This window comes from Haemorhous mexicanus, chromosome 31 (assembly GCF_027477595.1).
Source record: "Haemorhous mexicanus isolate bHaeMex1 chromosome 31, bHaeMex1.pri, whole genome shotgun sequence".
Lineage (NCBI taxonomy): Eukaryota > Metazoa > Chordata > Aves > Passeriformes > Fringillidae > Haemorhous > Haemorhous mexicanus.
In genome coordinates, this window is record NC_082371.1 from 714,022 (window position 1) to 739,541 (window position 25,520).

Sequence of the window (25,520 nt, forward strand, 5' to 3'; positions counted from 1 at the left end):
TGGGGCTTTTAGGCAAAGCTGTGGGAATGGGAATAACAGTTCTTTATTGGTATGTATTGTGAGAAACAAGTGATTGAAGTTGACTTTTGCTGGATATTATATGAATTGATATTACATTATTGATTATATTGTTGATTAAATATTGTGATGTTGTTAGTGTTGGGATAGAGATACGTATTGTGGAGTGGCTGATGTGGTTGGGGTGGCCATCCAAGGGTGGGGCCCAGCCATGGCCCAGCCCCATTGCACAGGGATGGCCATTGCCCAGCCCTGCTCTGCCCAGCCCCAGGTGGCAGCCAGGACCTCAGGGTCCCCACTCTACCCTTGGCTTTGATTCTGGCAGCTTTAGAGCTGCTGCAAAGGTGAGAATTCTGTGGGGGGAAAAAGGCCTGCCTGTGGTTTGCTCAGCCCTGCAAGAAGCACAAAACCCAAAGGGAGCCCAAGCAGTGGCTCTGCGAGGGCCTTTGATGTTTTTCAGAGCAGGGCTGGCTGGAAATCCCCCCATGCAGAGGCAGCTGTGAGGGAACCAGCCAGGAAATGCAACAAATGATAATTTTGTCCCTTTGCCCAAGGGACTGAGAAAACCACAAAACTACTGCAAATCCCACAGCAATCTGCTGGACACCCCTTCTTGAACAAAACCTGCAGCCCTTTGGAACCTTCCAGAAAGAATGTTTGGGCTCTGGGTGTGCAGACCAGAAGAGAGGGAATAGTGTGGAAATATTGAGCACACAAAGGGCTGGGGAACAGGGATGTCACAGCAGGACCAGGGAGTGCCCAGGCAGTGAATTCAGGGCAGGCTGGAGTGGATTTACCAGGGAATCAGAGCCTGAGGTACACATGGGCATTTCCACAGATTCCTGTGCACTGTCCAAAGGATGGACAGAGCCTCTCCCCTTCCTCCAAGGGAAGTCAATCAAGTTTCAGGCTGGGAATGGGGAGAGTTCCTAAAGATGACCCAAGAAAACACTTCCTTCGGGTCTGGGTTTCTGCCCTACAGGCAGGGAACAATCCCATGGAGCTGTTGGACACTCAGGGAGATTCCACACTCTGTGTCATGCACAAGCACACGCTGCTGTGGGATGTGCAAGGGGCTGCTAAAAAGAATAAAAGTCTCATTTCATTGTGATTTGTTTGTGTTTTTACTGTGAGGGACTTGTTGAGAAAGCAATGGATTTTATAAACCAGAGCATTTTATACCTTGCCAGTTTGATTTTTGATGCGTTTGTACTTTTTTTGGAAAATAGCGGTGTGTGAAAGATTTTTGCTTTTATTCTATGGGTGTGTAATTTTGTCTCAACCAATTGGACATCAAGTGTTGCCTGGGATGGCTGAGCCAGGAAATGGGGAGAGCTGACCCACGGGTGTGTGGGGCAGGGACAGAGAGACTCCCAGGACAGCCCTGGAGTGGTGCAGGGTGGGGGCTGTGCTGGACCCTAGGTCACCCCAAAATCTGAGGCACCCCGGGAAGGAGCTGAGACCCCTCATGCCCATCCAGCCACTGCTCATCCCCGGCGCCCCCACTCCCCTCGGAACACAACCATGGGACCCCCCATTCCTTATATCCCCCCAGCCCTGGGACGCCCATACCCATGGCACCTCAATCTCCAGTAATTCCTCCTCCTCAGCACCCCCATTCCCAGGGACCCTATTCCCCTTGACACCCATTCCCGGGTCCCTAAAACCCCTGAGCTCTGCACTCCTGAGGAACCCATGTCCCACCATGTGCCACTCAGCCTTGTCCCCTTCCTGTGCCTAGCTTGTGGCCACCCTACCCCCACCAACGGCCACCTACATGTGGGGACAAGGCATGACCTCACTTCCTTCTCCTCCATCCAAAGAGCCACCAGCCAGGGGACAGCCACAGCAGTGAGTGACAGCCAGTCCACATGGCTGGGGACACTGGGATGGCTAGGAAGGTGGCGCTGCTCTTGTGGAGTGAGTGCCCCGGGCACGGGCCTGACAGCCCAGGGATAAGGAGGGGAGGGGGCACAGGGGAGCTGCGGGGTCCCCTGAGGTCCCCAATGCCAGCAGTGCCTGTCCATGTTACCCACAGTGGACCTTGGTGGGACTGGGGATGTAGGGTGGGTTTGGGGACAGGAACAGGGGGCAGGAATTTGGGGATGGGGAAGGTAGGGACAGGAGTGTGGGGACTGGCACCTTTGGGCTCAGGTAGCTCTGGGGACTAGGGACAAGAGAACTGGGATGCAGGGACAGAAGGGGACAAGAACGATGAGGATGCGGCCATGGGGATGGGATCATGGGGATGGGATCATGAGCTGGTGGGGTGACCTGGGCCAGCATGGGCTGTGTCCATGGTGTCCTCGTGCCCAGAGTGTCTACAGTGTCCCCATATTGTGCCTCAGCCCAGGGTGGCCTCGGTGTCCCTGTTCCCAAGGTTTCTGTGCCACAGGGATGTGGTGCACGGGTGGCTGTGACTCAGACATGTCCCCCTGCCTCTCAAATATTTTGGGGACCACCCAGACACACTTTTTCACAAGAACTGCTGTCCCCACAGGGACAGCTTGGGAACAGCCCCCACACCCTGTACCCCAGCTGCCTCTGTCCCTGCAGTGCCACCCCCACCCAACCAAGTCCCTTCTTCCTTCAAGCCCAGACCCTCGGCCTCGCTGATGAGTCCTCAGAGGATGCCATGGCCCCGCCCCGCTGTCTCCAGCCCCGCACTAGACCTGGCATGCTGGTGTCCCCTGTCACCCACAGGAGCCCAGACCACCCAGCTCCTCATGGAGCCCCCCTGTGGCCGCCGCTGGAGTGGGACACAGTGATACTGGACTGCTAGGGCTCTGGGACTGCCAGTGTCACCACCTGGTACTTGGACGGGCAGCGCTGGTGGCAGGAGGTACCTGACCACCTCACTGTCACGGAGAGTGGCACCTACACGTGTTGGAGACCTGTCACTGGGCTCAGCCACCCTGTGAGGTGCCAGCCAGGCACCCACAGGGACCCTGAGGGCTCTGATGGGCTCCTCTCCATGGGTCAACTCCTGTGTGACCAGAGCCTGTCCCCAACTCTGGGAAGTGTAGTGACGGAGTCAACAGGAGACAAGCACATCCGATGATGATCAACAAGTCTCAGTTTATTGATTTAACATGCGTGCTCTTATAACAATGATAATAAGGCTCATACATATTGCAAAACTAAAGCTCACTATTAGTTCGCTATAAAAGGTCAGCTCAACCTTTGCTATCAGATACTCAGGATGCCTATGTTTTCTCCCCTCATTAGCTAGTCTCTGCTTCTGCATCCCGTTATCGTATAACTTCTTGCTCAAGGATACTGTGGCCTTGCCCAAGGCCTTCTGCTAAAGGCCTATTGTTTTACCAGCTATATTTTATCATGTCCCTTCTCTTCAAGCCACGTCTCCACAAAACTCTCCACAGTGTAGTATTGTCCACAAGGGTCCCAGGATGAGGGAAGAGATGAGAAAGCTGACTCCCTGTATGAGAAAGCTTGATTTATTATTTTATGATAGATAATATATTAAAACTATACTAAAAGAACAGAAGAAGGGATTTCATCAGAAGGCTAAGCTAAGAACAGAAAAGGAAAAGAATAACAAAGGCTTGTCTCTGATCGAGACAGTCTGCACAGGTGATCTGTGATTGGCCCTTAATTGGAAACAACCAGATGAGACCAATCACAGATTCCCCCTGTTGCATTCCAAAGCAGCAGATAAGAATTGTTTACAGTTTGTTCCTGAGGCCTCTCAGCTTCTCAGGAGGGAAAAATCCTAAGGAAAGGATTTTTCATAAAACATGTCGGTGACAGGAACATCCCAGAGTGTCCCAGAGCGGGGACACTTCTCTCTCACATTGGTTGTCTCCTGGTGCCTCCTGGTGCCACCATGGACCTACTGATGGTCCTGGTGTGACAGGACCCCTCTGTTCTCCAGACCTGGTGGTGCTGCAGGTGCCAGCACGGGCACTGCTGGAGGGGGACACGGTGACACTGCGCTGCTGGACCTGGCAGAACAAACCACTCACAAGCGCGTACTTCTACCACGGAGAGAAATATCTGAAGGGGCCCCAGGATGCCACGGAGTTGTCCCTATCCCCTCTGCAGCTGCCCCACAGTGGCCACTACAGCCGTTGGGCTGGGCGGCATCACATTGGAGCAAGTCAGAGCTGGTGACAGTGACAGTGCAAAGTGAGTGCAAGGATGGGGACAGGGAAGCCTGACATTATCCGAGGGTTTCCTCACCACTTCCTAAATCCTACAACCCTCGCTTTACTTCTCGCTGGGTCACCCAAAATTACCCAAGTTCCTCTTGGTTTCCCCCATGACTGCCCAGTTCCTCCTCCTGATCCCTTATCCCTCCCAATGCCCTCCCCATCCCTCCCTGCATTCCCCACCCCTTCCAAGGTCCCTGCTCCACCCTCTGGTCTCCCTTCACCCCCTGGGTCCTCCTACCAATCTCTAAACCCCAAATCATTCCCTGAGTCTCCTCAGTCTCCCTTGTGGTTCCCCATCTCTGCCTGGTTCTGTCCCCCTCTCCACGGAGTCTCGCCATTGTCCCCAGGTCCCAACATGCCTCTCAGGGTCCCCTCCTGCTCACCTGGATCCTATCTTAATCCCTCCAATCCCCCTCTTTCCCATTTCCCCCACCCTTCCTGTGTCCCCAATCCCTCCTGTGTCCCTTTGTAGGGGTCCCGCTTTCTGGGGTGTCCCTGTCAGCGCAGCCCCCCGGGGGACAGGTGGCACTCGGGGATCGCCTGGTGCTGAGCTGTGCAGTGACCATGGGGACAGATCCCCTGTCCTTCTCCTGGCACCAGGAGGGCTCAGGGGCACTGCTGAGCACCAGCCCCCACCTGGAGATGCAGCACGTTTGGGACAATGACAGAGACCACTGCTGGTGCGGAGTCAGCAATGGGGACAGCGTGGCTGAGAGTGACCCCATGAATGCCACCATCCTGGGTGAGCAGGACCCTCGGGTTGGGACTGACCCCACCCACAGCACCCCCATCCCACCTCACCCAGTGCCAGCCCTGTCTCTGTCCCCACAGTGCCTGTGGCCAATGCCACCATCACCCCCGGTCCCCTGTCACACCAGGTGCGTTCAGGTGACAACATGACCCTGCGCAGCTCGGTGCAGGTGGGCTCAACCCCTGTCACCTTCACCTGGCTGCACAATGGGCAGGAGGTGGCCCGGGGTCCCCTCCTGGAGCTCGGGGACATCGATGTGGGACATTCGGGCGCCTACCAGTGCTTGGCCACCAACCAGCTGGGGCAGGATGGGCGCCACATGTTCCAGGCACTCAGCCCATAGCTGGCACTGACAGTGAAAACATGGGGACACAGGGACATAGGTGGGGTCACATGGTGTCACCAGGGAGTGCAGGACCACCAGGGTTATGGGTGACCTCATTGTGTCCCCCTCTGTTTCTTGCAGTGGCTGCAGGGGTCGGCAGGGCCCTTTTGTTCCTGCTCCTGCTTGTGGATGTCATTGTGGCCTGGCACCGGTGGCACCGCCTGCGTGGGTGACAATTGGAGTTCGTGGGTCTCAGGGACATGTAGAGGCCCCCAGAGCTGGGAAGCGACTGGCCAGCACCCACAGCCTCAGAATTGTGACCCTGGATGGGAGTCCTGCAGGGTTTGGGGAGACACTGGAGGGTCGTGCAGGGATGCTGGAAGTACTTCCAAGGGTCATGGGGGTGTGGGGTGGTCTCTGTTCCTGCCAGGATTTGAGTTCTTGAGGCTGAGTTGGTTGGGGGCACTGGGGATGTTCATGAATTCTGGGCTTTCCAGGGATGCTTGGGGAGCCTGAGGGAATCTGAGGGTCCTATGGGGGTTCAGGAATCTTGAGAGGGGTCAGGGTCCTGGGACCTCCCAGTCACTTCTCCATTCTTTCCTCTGCAGCTGCCAGGAAGAAAAAGGAAAGGTGAGTGGGGGGCTCAAACCACACTCTCCCCTTTTACCCCAAACCACAAGACCTCCTATTCCCCCCCTGACATTCCCATTATTCCCCCAGGACACCCTCAGATCCGCCAGCTCCCCCAGAGGAGGGTGAGGTGCTGTACGCCCACGTCGTGGTCACCAAGAGGGCAGGGGGTGAGTACGGGGGGGGACACACAAAGAGGGACACATCACCCCACAAGTGTCACCCCACCCAGATCCCACAGCCTGTGTCTCTCGCAGCGTCCCCCCCATGCCACCACCCTCCAGGATCCCCTGGTGACCTACGTGGAGCTGCAGAGACCCCAGGGGCGACCACGGGAAGCCGGTGACATCTATGGGAATCTGCTGTGAGACTGTGAGGAACAGGGGGGGCACTGGAGGTCCCCACCCATGGGGCACCTACTCATGTGTGTGCTGCCACCAAAAACTGTCCCTCTCCCTCCCTTTGGGGGCACAAAGATCCCAAAGGGCTGAGAGAAGAACAATTTACTGAAACAGCAACGAGAGAGAATAAAACCAACAGCAACAGCAACAAGGTTCAGCGTCCAGATTGTCAAAAAAGGAAGGATTTCCAGGGAAAGCCACAACAAGGAACAATTCCAGAAATTTTCCCGGGATGTTTCCTCCACCAGAGAAACCTGGCTGGGCCATGGACCTTCCCTCCTCTGATGGCCAAAGCAGCCTTCAGGAGGCTCTGGATTCTCTTGTCCCCTGTCCCAAACCCCTCCTCTGCCATGTTCCCCACACCAGGATGTCACAAAGGCCCTGTGGGGGTTCCAGAGCCTCCCCCTTTGCCAGGGCAGTGGGGATCAGGACATGGCACAGGGTGGGGTGTCATAGACAGGAAAAGTTTGATGTCTGGAGATATTTTGGAACACCTGAGTGTGGCAGGAGTGGGGTCAGGCCTTGCTTTTAGTGAGACAGGGCCCCATCTGTCCATCAGTCTGTCAGCCATGGAACACTGGGGACAGTGTGATGCTCTGTCAAAGCCAGCTCCTGAGTGGCCATCTGACCAGAAGTGCCAGCTGGGGAGAGAGCCCTCGGTGGCCCAACTGGCTTAAAAGGCAGAGCATGAGGTGGTAAAGTCCCTGAACCTGTCTCCTCTTGGGATGTCTGTCCCTTCCACACTGGAACCCAGGATTTGGCAACTCATTTAAATGAGAAATATCTGCCAAGGAAAGTGGGAACATTCCAGGAATGGAAAGAAGACCCATGTCTAAAACTTTCTTTAATCTCAAAAATAATGGGGCTTCCAGGCCAAAGTGTAGGAGAAGGAATAACAGCTTTTTACTGGGAAATTTATAAACCAGAACAGAACCAACAACACAAACCCAGAACTTTCCCTCCCACTCAGCGCTGTTGGTTTTTGTTGCAGTGATAACCACAGCCAGCAGGGGGCGCTTCAGGGAGCGCTCCCGGCCAGCAGGGGGCACCCTGGTCGAGCTCCATCCCCTCAGGGGCCATGGCAGCCTCAGACGGGAGGCAGGAGGGGAAATCGCTGCTTTTGCAAACTCACGGGCAACAATCGCTCCCGACACCATCATCGGCAGTGGGCAGAAGCCGCCAAGGCAGCAGGTTGGATCCCAGTGCCCATTGGCAGCGTAGCAGTGTCCCAGGGCCAGGCACACACCCTGCACAGCACCCGCGACCACTCTCCATGATCGTGAGTGGAAGAAAGGCAGCACCTGACCCCAGGCAGGTCTTGGATCCACAACAGCCCCTCTGGTGGCTTTACACCACAGTTCCTGTATATCCTCAGTCTTTCATTCAGGTGAGGACAGCAGGGATGGAGCAGCTTTGGGGACACCTGGAATCCAGACAGGGTCACTCCCCACAGCCCCACCATGGCCACAGGCACAGCCCCTGCTCAATATTTCCACAATCTTCCCTCTCTTCTGGCTGCCACAACCTTCATTCATTCCATGAGGTTCCAGAAGGCTGCTGGTTTCATTCAAGAAGGAGGGTCCAGGTCAGGTTGTTGAGCAGATTGGTGTAGGATTTACAGTAGTGCTGGGGCTCTCTCAGTCCCTTGGGGACAGGGCCAAAATTATCAACTGCTGCGTTTCTGGGCTGGTTCTCTCACATCCACCCCTGCACGGGCGGTTACCAGCCAACCCTGCTCTGAAAAATATCAAAGGCCCTTGCAGAGCCACTGCTTGGGCTCCCTTTGGGGTTTTGTGCTTTGTGCAGGGCTGAGCTAACCACAGGCTGGTGTTTTTCCCCCACAGAATTCTCACCTCTGCAGCAGCTCTAAAGCTGCCAGAATCAAAGCCAAGGGGGCAGGGGCGACCCTCAGGTCCTGGCTGCCACCTGGGACTGGAGAGAGCAGGGGGTGTGAGGACACAGACCTAGAGCCCCTCGAATTCAAGCTGAGGTGACCCCCAGGCCTAAAGCACCATGTGGGGCCTTTACTGGGCTGTAGGTCAGACCCCAAAATCTGAGGCATCCAGGGAAGGAGCTATGGACCTATGGGTCCATCCAGCTACTACCCATCCCTGGCACCACCATTCCCCTGGAAACCAACCATGGGACCCCCATTCCTTAGGTCCCACACTGCCTAGGATCCCTATCCCAGTAGTGACATTCCCCAGGATCTCCATAGCCCAGGACCCCATTCCCAAGGAACCCTCTCCTATTCATTCCATCCCCTGAAATCCTCCTTCCCCCAGTTCCTTGATTTTCCAGTAACCCCCATTCCCACAGGACCCCCATTCCCCCAGCATCCACATCCCATGACCCCAGATCCCTGGAGCCCACGTTCCCCTGGGACTCCCATATCTGAGTCCCTGCAGCCCTGGGGACCCCCCCTCACATGGCACCCCCATCCCCAGTGGCTCCCCCTCTTCAGGACTCGCATCCCCAGGGACCCCCCCATTCCCCTGAAAACCTCCCATTCCCCTGGATACCCATCCCTGGCTCCACAAACCCCCTGTGCCCCCCACTCCAGGGAAGCCCATGTCTCACTGTGTCCTACCCAGCATTGTCCCCATCCTGTCCCCACCCTGCCCACGGACTCTGCCCAGGTTGTGGCCACCCTGCCCCCACCAGGGGCCACCTACACATGAGAATGAGACCTGACCTCACTTCCTTCCCCTTTGGTTAAAGAGCCACCACCCAGGGGACAGCCTCCCCTGGCAGCAAGTGACAGCCTGTCCACATGGCTGGGGACACTGGGATGGCCAGGAGGGTGGCACTGCGCCTGTGGGGTGAGTGCCCCAGGCACAGGCCTGACACCCTGGGGATGGGGAGGGGAGCGGGCACAGGGGGCTGTGTGGTCCCGAAGGTCCCAAATGCCAGCAGTGCCAGTCTGTGTTACTTGGCCTCGCTGGTGAGTCCTCAGGGGATGCCATGGCCCCACCCCACTGTCCCCAGCCCCACGCTGGCCTTGGCAGGCTGGTGTCCCCTGACACCCGCAGGTGCCCAGACCACCCAGCTCCTCATGGAACCCCACTGGAGGCTGGTGGTGCTGTGGGACCGGGTGACACTGACCTGCCAGGGCTCGGGGACCACCAGTGTCACCACGGGGTACAAGGATGGGCGGCGCTGGGCACAGCAGGGACACAACAATTTCACTGTAACCGAGAGTGGCACCTACCGGTATTACACACCCAGAGTCGGGCTCAGCCCCCCTCTGAGAGTCTTAGATGGTGAGAGGGGATTGGATGTCCCCAGCCTGGCACTTGCAGGGACCCCGAGGGCTCCTGGTGGTCTCCACTCCATGGGTCACCTCCTGGTGTGACCAGAGCCCCGTCCCCTTCTCTGAGGACATCCCAGAGCATCCCAGTACTGGGAGACTTCTCTCTCACAATGGGTTGGCCCCTAGAGCCTCCTCGTTCCATCATGACCCTCCTGACGCCCCTGGTGTGACAGTTCCTCTCTGTCCTCCAGGCTGGCTGATGCTGCAGGTGCTGGCACGGGCACTGCTGGAGGGGGACATGATGACACTGCACTGCTGGAGCTGGCAGAACAAACAGCTCACAAGTGCAGATTTCTACCATGAAGTGAAGCCTCTGAAGGGGCCTTGTGATGGGACGGAGCTGTCCCTGTCCCCTCTGCAGCTGCACCACAGCGGCAACTACAGCTGCAAGGGCTTATGTGATCAATGTTGTGTCACAGTGGAAGGAGTCGCAGCTGGTGACAGTGACAGTGCAAAGTGAGTGCAAGAATGGGGACAGGGAAGCCTGACATTATCCGAGGGTTTCCTCACCACTGCCTGAGTCCATCATCCCTCCCTTTACTCCTCCCTGGGTCACCAAAATTTCCCAAGTCCCTCTTGGTTTTCCCCCATGACTGCCTAGTTACTCCTGCAGATCACTCATCCCTCTCTTTGTCCACCCCAGCCCTCCCTGGTGTCCCGGAGCCCACCCCTCCCAAGGTCCTTGCTCTACCCTCTGGTCTCCCTTCCTTCCCTGGGTCCACTCACCCATCTCTGAACCCCAAATCATTCCCTGAATCTTCTCAGCCTCTTGTCTGGTTTCTCATCCCTGCCTGGGTCTCTCCGCATTTCCATGGGGTCTCGCCATTGTCCCCAGGTCCCAACATGCCTCCCAGCATCCCCTTCTGCTCACTGAGATCCTCTCCACTCCCCGCCAATCCCCCTCTTTCCTCTCCCATGTCCCCCACCCTTTCCTGGATCCCCAATCCAATCTCTGTCCCCCTCCTGCAGGGGTCCTGCTCTTGGGGGTGTCCCTATCAGTGCAGCCACCTGGGGGATAGGTGGCACTCGGGGACTGCCTGGAGCTGAGCTGCACGGTGGCCATGGGGACAGGTCCCCTGTCCTTCCCCTGACACCAGGAGGGCTCGGAGGCACCTCTGTACACTGGCTCTCGCCTGGAGCTGCGGCACGCAGGGGACAATGACAGTGGCGCCAGGTCAGTGACGGGTATTGGAATAATTACCAATATAGCCGTATGGAACGTGTCCGGGCTTGACTAGCCACTGCTGCTTGACCAAAAAGGCAGCAACTGTGGTGCTTTCACCTCAGAGACAAATCTGGCTAAGCTAGATGCTGCAGCTGGGCACTAGAGACAAGTCCAGACATGCAGGAGCTCCAGTTTACCTCTGTTGAAGATGGTTTAAGGCGAGGTGAAGGAAAAGGAGTCGGGTTCTGCTAGAGGGTTTCAATCCAGAGCTTTATTCTGACCTGCAAGCTTCTGAATCCCGTAACAGCTCTAACAGAACCTCCTGAACTGCATGGTTGCTGGCTCTTTTAATGCCAGGGAGAGGGGGAGGGAAGGGGTAGGGATCCCATCAACCAGGTGCAGGGTGGGCAGGTCTCAGGTGAAAGGGACACCTGGATGGACCAATGGCCCCCCAGGGATGCAGAGCATCTTTTGAACTCTGCCAATCACTCAACACTCTTTTGGAATGCCAGGATTGACAGCATTCAGCAGGGGTCAGGGTGGGGGAAAGGAGAGGTGATTGGCACCTGGGAAGGATCAGGATACCTGAAACAAACTATGACATCACACTGCAACAGACAGGGACAACATGGTAGAGAGCCACGCCCTGAATGTAACCATTCTGGGTGAGCTGGACCCTCAGCCTTTGGGTGACACCACCCACGGCTCTCCCATCCCACCTCGGCAGGTACCAACCCCGTCTGTGTCCCCACAGTGCCCGTGGCCAATGCCACCATCACCCCCGGTCCCCTGTCACACCAGATGTGTGTAGGTGACCCCATGACCCTGCACTGCTTGGTGGACTCAGCCCCTGTCATGTTCACCTGGCTGCACAATGGGCAGGAGGTGGCCCGGGATGCCCTCCTGGAGCTCCAGGACATCAGTGTGGGACATTCGGGCACCTAACCAGTGTGTGGCCACCAACCATCTGGATGGGCACCGCGTGTTCCGGGCACCCAGCTGTGAGCTGGCATTGGAGGTGTCACCTGGCTCACCCTGGGTCACAGGTGGGGTCAGACAGGGTCACCGGGGTGTTCAGGATCCCCAGGTTTCAGGGTGAACCCGGTGTGTCCCCCTCTGTCCCCAGCAGTGGCTGTGAATGTCAGCAGAACCCTCCTGTTCCTGCTCCTGCTCCTGGCTGTCATTGGGGGTTGTCACTGGTGGCACCACTGAGGTGGGTGACAACGGGGGGGGGGGGGAATGGGGGTCCTGGAGGGAGGGGAAGCCCCCAGAGTGGGGGCAGAGATCGGCAGCACCCAGGGCCCCTGAGTTGGGGAAACTGAGCCTGCAGTGACCTTGGCTGCGGGTCCTGGGGGATTTGGGGGGAATTTGGAGGGTCTTGGTTGGGCTCCAGGGTTATACCTGGGTGGGCTTTGAAAAACATTGGGGTGGCACTGGGAGCTGCTGGAGGGTTTGAGGAGCTCCTAGATAGCTGTAGAGGGATTTTGGGAGATTTTTGGGGGTCCTGGGGGAGTTTGGGGGTGACCCTCCCTGTCAGGCTTGGGGTTCTGCAGGCTCTGAAGTTTCCTTGGAATGGAGTCCCGGGCCATGGAGATCCTGGGGAATGTCATTACTGGGATAGGGGTTCCAAAGAGGGGGAGACATAAGGAATGGGGGCCCCATGATTTGATTTCCAGAGGAATGCAGGTCCCAGGGATGGGCAGTGGCTGGATGGACTCCTGGGTCTCAGCTTCTTCCCTGAGTGCTCCAGATTTTGAGGTGACCCAGAGCCAGCACAGCCCCTACAAGTGCCCACAGCCTGGGGGTCACCACATACAGACTCCAAGGGGCTCTGGGTCCGTGGAGCTGCTGCAAATGTGAGAATTCTGTGGGGGAAAAAGGCCTGCCTGTGGTTTGCTTAGCCCTGCAAGAGGCACAAAACCCAATGGGAGCCCAAGCAGTGGCTCTGTGAGGGCCTTTGATGCTTTTCAGAGCAGGGCTGGCTGGAAACCCCTCCTACAGGGGCAGCTGTGAGATAACCACTCCAGAAATGCTGCAATTGATCATTTTGTCATTTGCAGCAAGGGACTGAGAGAGCCCCAAAAACCCTGCAAAGAAAATAACGTTTTGCTCAATAACCTTACTTGGTCCCTACTCCTTCCTGTCTCAAACCTGAAGCCCTTTGGAATGGCCCAGGAAGAATATTTGTGTTCTGGCTCAGCTGTCAGACAAAAGGGAAAAGTTCGGTAATACCAAGCAGGGGCTCTGCCCTGCGACCATAGTGGGGCTGTGGGGAGTGACCCTGTCTGGATTCCAGGTAGCCCTGAAGCTGCTCCATCCCTGCCCTCCTCACCTGCACAGGGCACGGGGAATAGACAGGGCTCTGTCTCGCCCCTGCCCTGCCCCTTCCAGGGTACCCCTCCACTTCTGGAGCCGTGGGAGCCTTACCCTGGACATACTCGCTCCCGACACATCGTAACAATGGCTTGGGACACGCTACCACAGTCAGTTCGGACACCCCGTGACCGTCCTGGCACTCGCAGCGCGATGGCAGCTGGGCCCCTTCCCAGTGCTCCGGGACCACCATTGCGGTCCCTCCTTTCTGCAGACCCCACTGCAGGGTCACTGTGATCCCGGGGTCTCCCCTCTGCCGTTTCACTCCCTCCATGCTCGGGGCTCCCCAGTGGAGTCCCGGTCCCTCCATCCCGACCCCTCCCACCTGCTTTCCCCCCAGCCCCTCCGTCCGCTCCCCCCGACAGCCCTGGGGCCGGCACAAGCAGAGGCTGCCGAGCTCCGGCAGGATGAGATTCCTGGGGCAGTGCCAGCTGAGAGGGGCTCGGCTCCCTCATGCCGTCCTTGCTCGCAGCACTCGGGCTCCAGCAGCCCCGGGCGGCTCCTTCAGGATGTGCTGACCGCTCCCAGAGCGCTGCCCTTTGTCAGGAACGAGCCCGGGAGCACCCGAATCATCCCCAAGGCCTGGACCAGGACCTCCTGTGAGGCTGAGCCTGAACCCTCCAGGGTTTGAGAGCCCGATGGGAGTCACAGCTGGTGTCCCAAAATCTGGGGGGAGCAGGAATGGCCCACCATGGCCCGGCCCCATGGGCCTCACCTGAGCATCCTGAGGAAATCCCAGCGCCCCTGCTCTACCTGCATGGCCAGGTGCTGTTCCAGCAGACCAGGTCTGTTGTTCACGTGGGCCACCTGCTCCAGCCGCTCCTGCCTCAACCCCAGGATCCCAAAATCCCCAGGAGAGGATGCAGAGCCATGTGTTTGTGCACAGGGATGCTTTAGAAGCGCAGCTGAACTTTAGGAACCTCAGCCCTAATTACAGCACCTCCTTAAGGGTCTGCCTCTCCCAGAGCAGAACAGGGGCATTGGCCAAAACAGATTTAATTTTGCCTCATTTTGCCCTCCCAAGGCACTGCTGCTCCCAGCCCAGGCTCTCCCTGTGTCCAGCTGTGGCTGCAGAGCTCTCAGGGCTATGGCTCTGCTCTCCTCCTCCTCCTCCCCCAGGGCTGCTGTGTCAGAACCAGCAGTGGCCCAGTGTCCTAGGGTGACTGTTATCCCCATTCGTGTGTGTGTAATTTATGCTGGATATTATGTTCTGTGCCTTTAAGACTGGTGGAGTGAAGGTTTTGTTTTGGCCTCTTATCAGCCACTGGCGGGACATCCAGATAGCACCAGTGCATGTTGCTGTTTTTTTGCTTCTTGCCCCTGGTTTTTGCTTCTGCTCTTGCTTCTGCTTTGCTTCTGCTTTGCTTGCTCTTGCTTTCCCCCCCCCCCCGACTTCATTACTTAATTTAGCTAAACAGTCCAAATTCCTTTCTGGACTGTTCCCCCCACCCCGTTGGACCTGCTGACTGCTCCGGACTGGGATTTGGAACACGGAGAGAGAGTTTACACCTTGTGACTGCAGCAGCTGCCTCAGCACCGGAGGGACTGATAATAGAGCAAACCCCCAGGAGAGACTTTTCTGAATTTGTCATCTTTTTCAGAGCAGTGGAAGGGTGGTGTCATCTGGTATTGTTCATTGTGTGTGCTGGGGGGTGCTGTGCTTATCAAATAAACAGGTTCTTTCCACTTCTCTCCGAGGACTTCTTCCCAAACCGGTTGGGGGAGGGGCCGTGTGGGTTTGTTTTTTTGAAGAAGCCCTTTTTGGGGATTCTCTCCCAAATTTGCCCTAAACCAAGACACCCAGGAAGAGCAGGAACTCCAAATGTGCTCTGCAGACCCCTGAGGAACCCTGGCAGAGTCACGACCGAGCACCAGCTTTCCTCAACATCCCAGGGCAATTCAACATTCTCAAAGCTGCTGAGACAGAGCTGAAGGAGGAAAAGGGAGTGAAAGGCTGATGGTTTGCAGGAATTAATGCATAAAGCCACCAGAGGGGCTGTTGTGGATCCAAGACCTGCCTGGGGTCAGGTGCTGCCTTTCTTCCACTCACGATCATGGAGAGTGGTCGCGGGTGCTGTGCAGGGTGTGTGCCTGGCCCTGGGACACTGCTACGCTGCCAATGGGCACTGGGATCCAACCTGCTGCCTTGGCGGCTTCTGCCCACTGCCGATGATGGTGTCGGGAGCGATTGTTGCCCGTGAGTTTGCAAAAGCAGCGATTTCCCCTCCTGCCTCCCGTCTGAGGCTGCCATGGCCCCTGAGGGGATGGAGCTCGACCAGGGTGCCCCCTGCTGGCCGGGAGCGCTCCCTGAAGCGCCCCCTGCTGGCTGTGGTTATCACTGCAACAAAAACCAACAGCGCTGAGTGGGAGGGAAAGTTCTGGGTTTGTGTTGTTGGTTCTGTTCTGGTTTATAAATTTCCCAATAAAAAGCTGTTATTCCTTCTCCTACACTTTGGCCTGGAAGCCCCATTATTTTTGAGATTAAAGAAAGTTTTAGACATGGGTCTTCTTTCCATTCCTGGAATGTTCCCACTTTCCTTGGCAGATATTTCTCATTTAAATGAGTTGCCAAATCCTGGGTTCCAGTGTGGAAGGGACAGACATCCCAAGAGGAGACAGGTTCAGGGACTTTACCACCTCATGCTCTGCCTTTTAAGCCAGTTGGGCCACCGAGGGCTCTCTCCCCAGCTGGCACTTCTGGTCAGATGGCCACTCAGGAGCTGGCTTTGACAGAGCATCACACTGTCCCCAGTGTTCCATGGCTGACAGACTGATGGACAGATGGGGCCCTGTCTCACTAAAAGTAAGGCCTGACCCCACTCCTGCCACACACAGGTGTTCCGTAATGTCTCCAGACATCAAACCTTTCCTGTCTATGACACCCCACCCTGAGCCATGGCCTGATCCCCACTGCCCTGGAGAAGGGGGCGGCTCTGGAACCCCCACAGGGCCTTTGTGACATCATCATGTGGGAACCACGGCAAAGGAGGGGTTTGGGACAGGGGACAAGAGAATCCAGAGCCTCCTGAAGGCCGCTTTGGCCATCAGAGGAGGGAAGGCCCAGGGCCCTGCAGGTTCCTCTGGTGGAGGAAACATGCTCAGGGAATCATCTGGGATTTGCCTCTATTTTAGGGGTTTTTCCTGGAAATAATTTGTTTTGTGACCCTTTGGACTCTGAACCTTGTTGCTGTTGCCATTGGTTTTATTCTCTCATCGTCGTTTTGGGAAATTGTTCCTCTCACACCCCTTTGGGGTATTTGTGCCTCCATGGGGAGGGAGAGGGGCAGTTTTTGGTGACAGAACCCACACGAGTGGTGCCCATGGGTGGGGACTCCCAGTGCCCCCCAGTTCCCCCCAGTGTCACAGCACATTCCCATAGATGTCACCAGGTTCCCACGGATACCTCTGAGGTCCCTGCAGCTCTGCATAGGTCCCCTGGGGATCCTGGAGGGTGTTGGCACAGGGGGATGCTGCGAGAGACACAGTCTGTGGGACCTGGGTGGGGTGACACTCGTGGGTGTGATAAATAGGTATGATTCCTGCTGACAATATTGAAATGGTAATCAATATTGATACAGTAATTAATATTTAGGAATAATAAAATAGTTTAAAATGTAAAGACAAAAGGGAGAGGAGGGTTTCCAACACCCCCTTTTCCTGCAGATGTTCTAAGTAGGAAGGAGCAAGAGATAACAGTTACTAAAAATTACCAGAAAAGAAGGAAAAACTGGTTAGATTTCAAGGATATGTTAATCATATGAGATTTATTGCTTTGATGCTTGGAACATGGTATTATGTTGGTTTTGGCCCACATTATACGAGCTTGGCTCACATTATACTAGCTCAATGCTCGTGTGTCACCCAAAGGTGAATCAAAGGACAATGAGGAAGAAGAGGGCCTACATCCAGAGAAGACCACCGGAGAATGGTGCGACCAGCTAAAAGAATGATGGAGCTTGCGCAGTAAAGGTGGTGGTGGGGTGGAGGTAGAAGTGTGATGAATTGAAAATGGGAGGAGATGGCATTGACATATGGAATAAAAGGGGGAATTTTCTTTTGGCAAGATTGTACGTGAGGTGGCAGGCATCCAAGGACCTTACACTCTGTACCCCGCGCAGTTATTTTTCCCCCGCAGTTATATTTTTGCTTATGCGCTATTATTGGAACCAAATTATCCCTTATTTTAACCAAATTGTATCCAATTTTGTATATCCTAAGCTACTCAATTAAAATTGCTGCTACTTTAAATTTCGTTTGGTTTTTTTGATGGAGGGATAATTGGGCAAACATAACATGGGTGATGTGTCCCTCAGCGTGTGTGTCCCCCCATACTCACCCCCTGTCCTCTTGGTTACCTCCCCCTTGTCTCAGGGGGCTGGGGGATCCGGGGCGTTCCTGAGGGAATAAAGGGGATGTGGTGGAGGGAATGAGAGATCTTGGGGGTTGGGGTAAAAGGGAAGAGTGTAGTTTGAGCCCCCCACTCACCTTTCCTGATGCTTCCTGGCAGCTGCAAAGGAAAGAGCGGAGGGGTGACTGGGGTCCCCAGGGCCCTGAAACCTCTCAGGATTCCTAAAGCCCCACAGGACCCTCAATTTCCCCTCAGGATCCCCAAGCATCCCTGAAGCCCCTCAGAATTCATGAACCTCCCCAGTACCCCTGACCAACTCAGCCTCAAGAATGCAAAGCCCACCAGGGACAGAGACCTCCCAAACGCCCTCAGGGCCCCTGAAAGAACCCCCAACATCCCTGCAGGACTCTCCAGCACCTCCCCAAACCCTGCAGGACCCCCAGCCAAGATCACAATTCTGGGGCTGTGGGTGCTGTGCTATCGCTCCCCAAGTCTCAGACCTCAACAGTTCCCTGGGACCCCCGTCCCCCCCATTGTCACCCACCCACACAGTGCCACTAGTTCCAGGCCACAAGCAGAACCAGGAACAAAAGGGCGTCAATGACCTCTGTGGCCACTGCAAGAAACAGAGAAGGACACATCAGTATCACCCATCACCCCAAGAGTCCTGCACTCCCTTGTGACCCCATGTGACCCCACCTGTGTCCCTGTGTCCCCATGCTTTCACCGTCAGTGCCAGCTCTGGGCTGAGTGCCCGGAACATGCAGTGTCCGTCCTGTCCCACCTGGTTTGTGGCCATGCACTGGTAGGTGCCCAAATGTCCCACATCATCGCCTGAGCTCCAGGAGGGGACTCCAGCCACCTCCTGCCCATTGTGCAGCCAGGTGAAGGTGACAGGGGCTGAGCCCACTGGCACCAAGAAGCGCAGGGTCACGGGCTCACCTGCATGCACCTGGTGTGACAGGAGACCAAAGGGTGATGGTGGCATTGGCCATGGGCACCGTGGGGACAAAGAGCTGAGGCCACAGGGAGGAGCTGGCGTCCAGTGTGGTTGGATAGGGACAGGGGAATGGGTGTGATGGGGGATGTCATGGATATGGTCAAAACACGGAGGGGTGAGGGGGGACACAGGGCAGAGGCAGAAGGACCCAAGAAATGTTTCAGAGGGACATGGAGGTCCCCCAACAGGGGACCTGAGGAGGCTGTGGGGGCTCCCTGTGCCCATCCCCGCACTCACTGCACACCATGACACAGAGCCGGTTGCTGATCTTCCGCACGGCCCCCCACTCAGAGCACACCTGACAGCTGTAATTCCCCCAGTGGCAGATCCCCATGGCAGGCACCAGCAGCTGTGGGGATCCCTGCGAGTCCCCCACCACCTGCCTGTCCTAGTAGAACATGAGCAGGAGGGGGGTTCGGGGCCATAGGGGGCTGGGGGTGCTGAGGCAAATAAGATTGAGGTGGGACCCATTGGTGGGCTCGAGGGGACCCTCCAGCACCGGCACCAGGAAGAGCTCAGGGAAGGAGAGGAGAGGTGAGGACATTGAGTCCACTGGGAAGTGGCTTTAGAGGTGCCAGGACACTGGAGTTCCAGCCATGGCGGGGCTTACCCTGCACTCTCACTGTCACTGCTGCTGAATGTGACAACCAGGACCAAACCAAGACCTTGCAGAGGTAGCAGTTGCTGTGGTGCAGCTGCAGAGGGATCAGGGACAGCTGGGTCCTATTGATGGACCCCGTCAGATTATTTTTATCCTGGTAAAATCGGACCCAGGTGGCCGGGTTACTCCACCAGCCCTGGCAGCTCAGTGTCATCGTGTCCCACTCCAGCAGCACCCGTGCTGGCACCTGCAGCACCAGCTTGTTTGGTGGACAGGAGGGTCCCATCTCACTGAGGGGCTCGAGACAGGTCCAAGGTGGGGCCCCATGGCCCCACGGAAAACATCTGGGTGCACTGGGGTGCACTGGGGTGCACTGGGATGTCTCTGTGTGCAAGGCACAGGCTCTTGCCACACAAGGGCTGTGAGGCCACCCATGGAGTCGAGCCCACCTGGTCCTATCAGGGGCCACCCAGATCATTTAAGATTCCCCCCTCACCATCTGAGTTTCTCACGGAGGGGCTGAGCCCGGTGCTGAGTCTGTTACACATGTAGGTGCCACTCTCAGTGACAATGAAGAGGTCAGGTGCCTCCTGCCCCCAGCGCCTACGGGTACCTACAAGGTACCTGTTCCTTGTTCCAGGTGGTGGCACCGGCGGTCCCTGAGCCCTGGCAGGTCAGTGTCACCTGGTCCCACAGCAACACTGGCCTCCAGGGAAGCTGGGTGGTCTGGGCACCTGCAGGTGACAGGGGACACCTGCCTGCCAGGACCATCACGGGGCTGAGGACAGCGGGGTGGGGCTGTGGCATCCCCGAAGGATTCACCAGCGAGGCCAAGGGTCTGGGCTGGAAGGGAGAAGGGACAGGGCTGGGTGTGGGTGGTCCCAAGGAGACTGAGGTATGAGGGCACGGGGTATGGGGCCTTTCCCCAAAAGCCCTCCATGCAGGCACTGAAGTGGCACAGATGTCTTGAGGAGAGGGACACTGGAGCCACTCCTTGCTCAGGCATGGGGACCCTGTGCTGGCACAGGTCACCCCCATCAGCATCATGGCCACAATCCCCATGGCCTTGTGCCCATGGTTCCACTCCATTGGCACCTGCCCCCATGGCCCATCTGCATGGTACATGGCCATTGTCCCTGTTTCCCTGTTCCCCTGTCTCCACAGCTGCCCCAACCCCAAGGTTCCTTTCTCTATATCTTTGTCCCCACATCTCTATTCGGGGACGTTGGGGACAGGGACAGGTCCCAGTGTAGCCAGGCACGCTCTGCCTCATCCTGGCTGTGCTTATTGTGCAGAGCGTCCTGCAGGGACACTGGGACACTGGGGACATTGGTGGCACTGGGGACACTGGGGACATTGGGGACACTGGGCACAGTGACAGGGGTCACTGGGGACACTGGGGATACTGGGGACACTGGGGATACTGGGGACACTGGGGACAGGGACAGCTCCTGGTGCCGCCACTTTCACTCCGCTTCCTCCTCGCTGCGCTTGAAGCGCAGAGCCTCCTGTGAGGACACTGGGGACATCAGGGACAGGCACTGGGGACATTGGGGACACTGGGGACATTGGGGGCAGCAACAGCTCCTGGTGCCACTAGTTGTGCTCTGCCACCTCCTGGCTGCGCTTGGAGCGCAGAGCCTCCTGCGGGGACATCGGGGACAGTGGGGACATTGGGGAGAGTGACAGGCAAAGGGGACCCTGGGGACATTGGAGCCATTGGGGACACTAGGGACAGGGACAGCTCCTGGTGCCACCACTCCAGGACATCCCCCGACAGGCAACAGAGCCCCAGGGAGGTGACAGAGCACCGGAGAGGGGACAGGGGCGTCAGTGCCACCCACATGCGCCTCCTGCCAGCCCCACTCGTGCTCCTGCATGGCCTTGACCCAATCCAGCTCCTGCTGCCGCTCCTGCTGCAGCCGTGCATGCTCCGCCTCCAGCACCGTGTCCCACTCCTGGGGACAGGGACACTAGGACAGGGACACAGCTGGGGACAGGGATATCAGCTGGGGACGGGGACACCTTGGGGGACAGAGCCCTGGGAAGGTGACAAAGCCCTGGGGGGGTGATGAAGCCCCGGAAGGTGATTGCGCCTTGGGGAGGGGACATTGCCTCAGGGTGGGACAGCATCCTGGGGAGGTGACAGCGCCCCGGGGGAGGAGACAGCACCCTGGGGAAGGTGACAGCACCCTGCCAGCCCCACCCTCACCCCCTTCTGGCACTGCTCCTCCTCCAGCTGCAGCTCCTTCTCCCACTCGCTGTCCATGAGCCACGCCAGGTGCTGCTCCTCTGCCCACAGCTCCCCCTGGATCTGCTGCTTCTCTGCCAGCTGCCTGTCCAGGATGGAGCTGCAATGGACAGTCAGCAGGAGCTGTGGGACACAGGAATGGAAATGGGAAATGGAAATGGAAATGGGAAATGGGAAATGGGAAAGGGAAAAGGGACCCCTGGAACAGTCGCTTCTCCTGCCTGTCCGGGATGGAGCTGAAGTGGGTACACAGGAATGGAAAGGGGATAAGGGAAAAGGGAAATGGGAATGGGAAAACTGAAATGGGAGCCCTGGAGCAGCTGCATCTCCGCCAGCTGCCTGTCCAGGATGGAGCTGCAGCAGGTGGTCAGCAGGAGCTGCGGGACATGGGAATGGGAAATGGAAATGGGAATGTGAAAGGGAAATGGGAAATGGAAATGGAAATAGGAAAGGGAAAAGGGAACCCTGGGACAGCCACTTTTTCTGCCTGTCCAGGATAGAGCTGCAGTGGGCAGTCAGCAGGAGCTGTGGGACACAGGAATGGAAATGGGAATGGAAATGGAAATGGGAAAGGAAAAAGGGGAAGGTTCCGCCCATACCGAGTTCAGCTGCCGCATCTCATCCTCCTGCTCCGGCTTCATCCTCGCCACACACTCTAGCAGCTCCCACTGCAGCTCCAGCTCCAAGTGGGCCCACGCCTCCCGCAGTTCCTCCCGCAGCCGCTCCGCGCTGTGGGCCCGGCTGCTGCCTCCTGTGGGACAGGGACACTGCTGGGGACATTCCCTGGCCTCCTGTGGGACAGGGACACTCCTGGGGACATTCCCAGAGCCTCCTGTGGGACATTCCCGGGCATTCCTGGGGGATATTCCTGGGACGTTCCTTAGGGACATTCCCACGGTCTCCTGCAGGGACAGTCCTGGGACATTGCAGGAGCCCTGGCACAAGGGGAGTGGGAAAAGGGGGATCAGGAAAAGCAGGATTGGGAAAAGGGGGATCAGAAAATTTGGGATCAGGAAATTGGGGCTCAGGAAATTGGGAGATACCCACGAAAGCCATGTCCTGGCAGGATTTGAGGATCTGCAGCCGATCCACGAACTGCAGTGCAGCTTGAGCCTCCTCCTGCATCTGCTGGAATTCCTCAGTGCCGATGATGAGCAAGGCTGGGGGCTGATCCCTGGGAATTCTGGGGGACACAGACCAGGATCAGGGACATGGGGGCATCTCCTGATGTCCCCTGTGTCCCCAAATCCCATCTGCATCACTAAATCCCTCAGGGTCCCCAAATCCCCTCAGGGTCCCAAATTCTTCATAGTGCCCAAATTCTCCTGAATTCCCAAATCTCTCATGATCCCCAAATCCCTCAGAGTCTCAAATTCCCCATAGTCCGCAAATCCCCCAGGTCCCCAAATTCCCCCTGAGTCCCCAAATCCCACCTGGATCCCCAAATCCTCTCCAAGTCTCCAATTCCCTTCTGAGTCCAGCTTCCACCTGAGTCCCCAAATCCTTTCTGAGTCCCTGAGGGTCTCAAATCACTTTTGGGGTCCCCAAATCCCCCCCGAGCCTCACACGAGCTCCTGGACCACGTCCTTGGTGAAGACCCGAATGGTTTTGGGTTTGTCCTGAGGGAAGGACACCAGGCCTGGGGGGGTCCTCACATTCCAGAGCTGCGCAACAGGGCTGGAGGGGCCTGAAATCGGTGGGAAAAGATGGGGTGAGACCCCAAAATCTTCCCACAAATCCACCCTCCAAATCCCCACAAAATCATCCCAAAATCCCCTCAAAATCTCAATAAAATAATTAGAAAATTCCCTCAAAATCTCTCACAAAATCCCCCCAAAATCCCATAAAAATAATCAAAAAAATCCCCTCAAAAGCCCCACAAAATCACCCCAAAATTCCCCAAATCCCTAAGAATCCCCCAAATCTCTTCAAAATCCCTCTAAAATCCCCCACTAAATCCATCAAGTTTTGAGGTGAGATTTTGGGGTGAGAGATCCCCAAACGCTCCAAAGTTCTGTCAAAAATCCTCCAAAATTCCTCCAGAATTCCTCCAAAATGGCTCCAGCCTCACCTTCCTTGCCCTCTCCCTCTCTTCCTCTTTGTTCTTGTCCTTGTCTGTGTCTGTGTCCTTGTCCTTGTCCTCATCCCGCTCCCTGTCCTTGTCCTTGTCCCTGTCCATGTCCTGCTGCTTGTCCCTACCCAGCTCCGCACTCCGCACGCGCCGCAGCTGCTCCTGTGGGGACAGGGGACATTGCGGAGACATCACGGGGCATCCCTGGGGACATTCTCAGGGAACAATTCGGGGCCATCCTGGGGACAGCCTGGGGCATTCCCGGGGTCTTCCTGGGGGTTATTCCTGGGGACAACCCTGGGAGAGCCCACGGACATTGTGAGGATATCCCTGGGACAGCCTGACGACATCCCGAGGCATTCCCAGGGACATTCCCAGAGCCATTCCTGGCGACATTCCCGGGGACATCCCAGGGCATTCCCTGGATCAGTAAAATTGGGATCAGGAACAACAGGATCTAGAAAATCAGGATCAGGAAAAGTGGGATTGGGAAAATCGGGATTGGGAAAATTTGGATCAGAAAAGCAAGATCAGGGAAAGTGGGGTCAGAAAATTTGGGATTGGGAAGACCAAGATTGGGAAATTTGGGGTAGGGAAAACTGGGCTCAGGATTTTGAGGACCAGGAATAGCGGGATCAGGAAAATCGGGATCAGGAAAAGCAGGATTGGGAAAAGGGGGATCAGAAAATTCAGGACTGGGAAATTGGTGCTAAGCAAATCGGGAAATGCCCACAAAAGCCGCATCCTGGTAGGATTTGAGGATCTGCAGCCGATCCACGAGCTGCGGCGGAGGCTGAGCCTCCTCCTGCATCTGTGGGAATTCCTCGGTGCCGATGATAAGCGAGGCAAGGGGCCGATCCCTGAGAATTCTGGGGGACACAGACCAGGATAAGGGACAGGGGAAAAATATCCAGATTTTGGGGAAAATAATCCTGCATCTTGGGGGTAAAAAATCACGAATTTTAGGGAAAATATCCCAGATTTTGGGGGAAAAAAACATCAGATTTTCAGTGAAAAAATCCTGCATTTTGGGGGAAAAAATCCTAAATTTTTAGTGAAAAAATCCCAAATTTTCTGTGAAAGAATCCCAAATTTTAGGGGAAATAATCCCAGATTTTGGGGGTAAAATTCACAGATTTTGGGGGGGAAAATGGCAGATTCTGGGAGCCTCACATGAGGTCCTGGATCAGGTCCCTGGTTTTGGGTTTGTTCCGGAGCGAGGGCAGCGCTTCAGGGGCGACGGTGACATTGTGGAGGAGCACAATGGGGTTGGAGGCACCCACAGGCTGTGGGAAAAGATAGGGTGAGACCCCCAAATCCTCCCAAAATTCTCCCTAAATCCCACCAAAAACTCCCATAAAAATCGCCCCCAAAATACCACAAAAATCCCCTGAAAATCCACCAAAATCAACCCCAAATCCCCCCAAACCCCTCAAAATCCCTACACCCAAATTGCCCCAAATCATCCCTAAATCCCCCCAAAATCCTCCAAATCACCCCAACATCCTCCAAATTCTGCACAAAATATCTACTAAATCCCCCCAAATCTCTCCAAACTCCCCAAAATCTGCCCAAAATCACCCCAAATCTCACCCGACTTCCCCATAATCACCTCTGAATCACCCCCAAATCCCCTAAATCACCCCAAAACCCCTCTTAATTTCCCCACAACACCCCAAAATACCCCAAATAGCCCCCAAAGTCACCTAAAATCGCCTCAATATGCCCTCCAAATTCCCCAAATCACCATAAAATCTCCCCAAATCTCCCCAAATCCCCCCGGTGCCCGGATCCCCCCTCCTCAGCCCTGCCCAGTTCCCCCCGGTGCCTCCTGGTGACCCCTGGTGCCCCAAACCCCACACCCAGTGCCAAATCCCCCCTCCCCAGCCCTGCCTGGTTCCCCTCCCAGTGCCCCCTCAGTGCCCGACCCCACACCTGGCGCTCCCCGGGTGGGCTCCGAGCCCTGGAGCTGCTGCGGAGCCTCCACTGAGCCCGGGGGGATCGGGAGGGACTGGGGGGTCTGGAGGGACCGAGGTGTCCCCAGGAGGGCTTTGGGGGACACAGGACCCACTGGGATTTGGGCCACGGGACCCCAGGG

At 56.6% G+C, this 25,520-nt stretch overlaps 1 protein-coding gene and 1 pseudogene across 2 annotated transcripts in view; both read left to right on the forward strand.

Annotated features, from left to right (window-relative positions):
- Positions 1–25,520, forward strand: part of LOC132340336 (Fc receptor-like protein 3) — a 377,484-nt gene that overhangs the window by 337,966 nt on the left and 13,998 nt on the right. The gene's annotated exons all lie outside the window — the stretch shown is intronic.
- LOC132340107 (Fc receptor-like protein 1) lies at positions 1,908–7,521 on the forward strand (annotated as a pseudogene).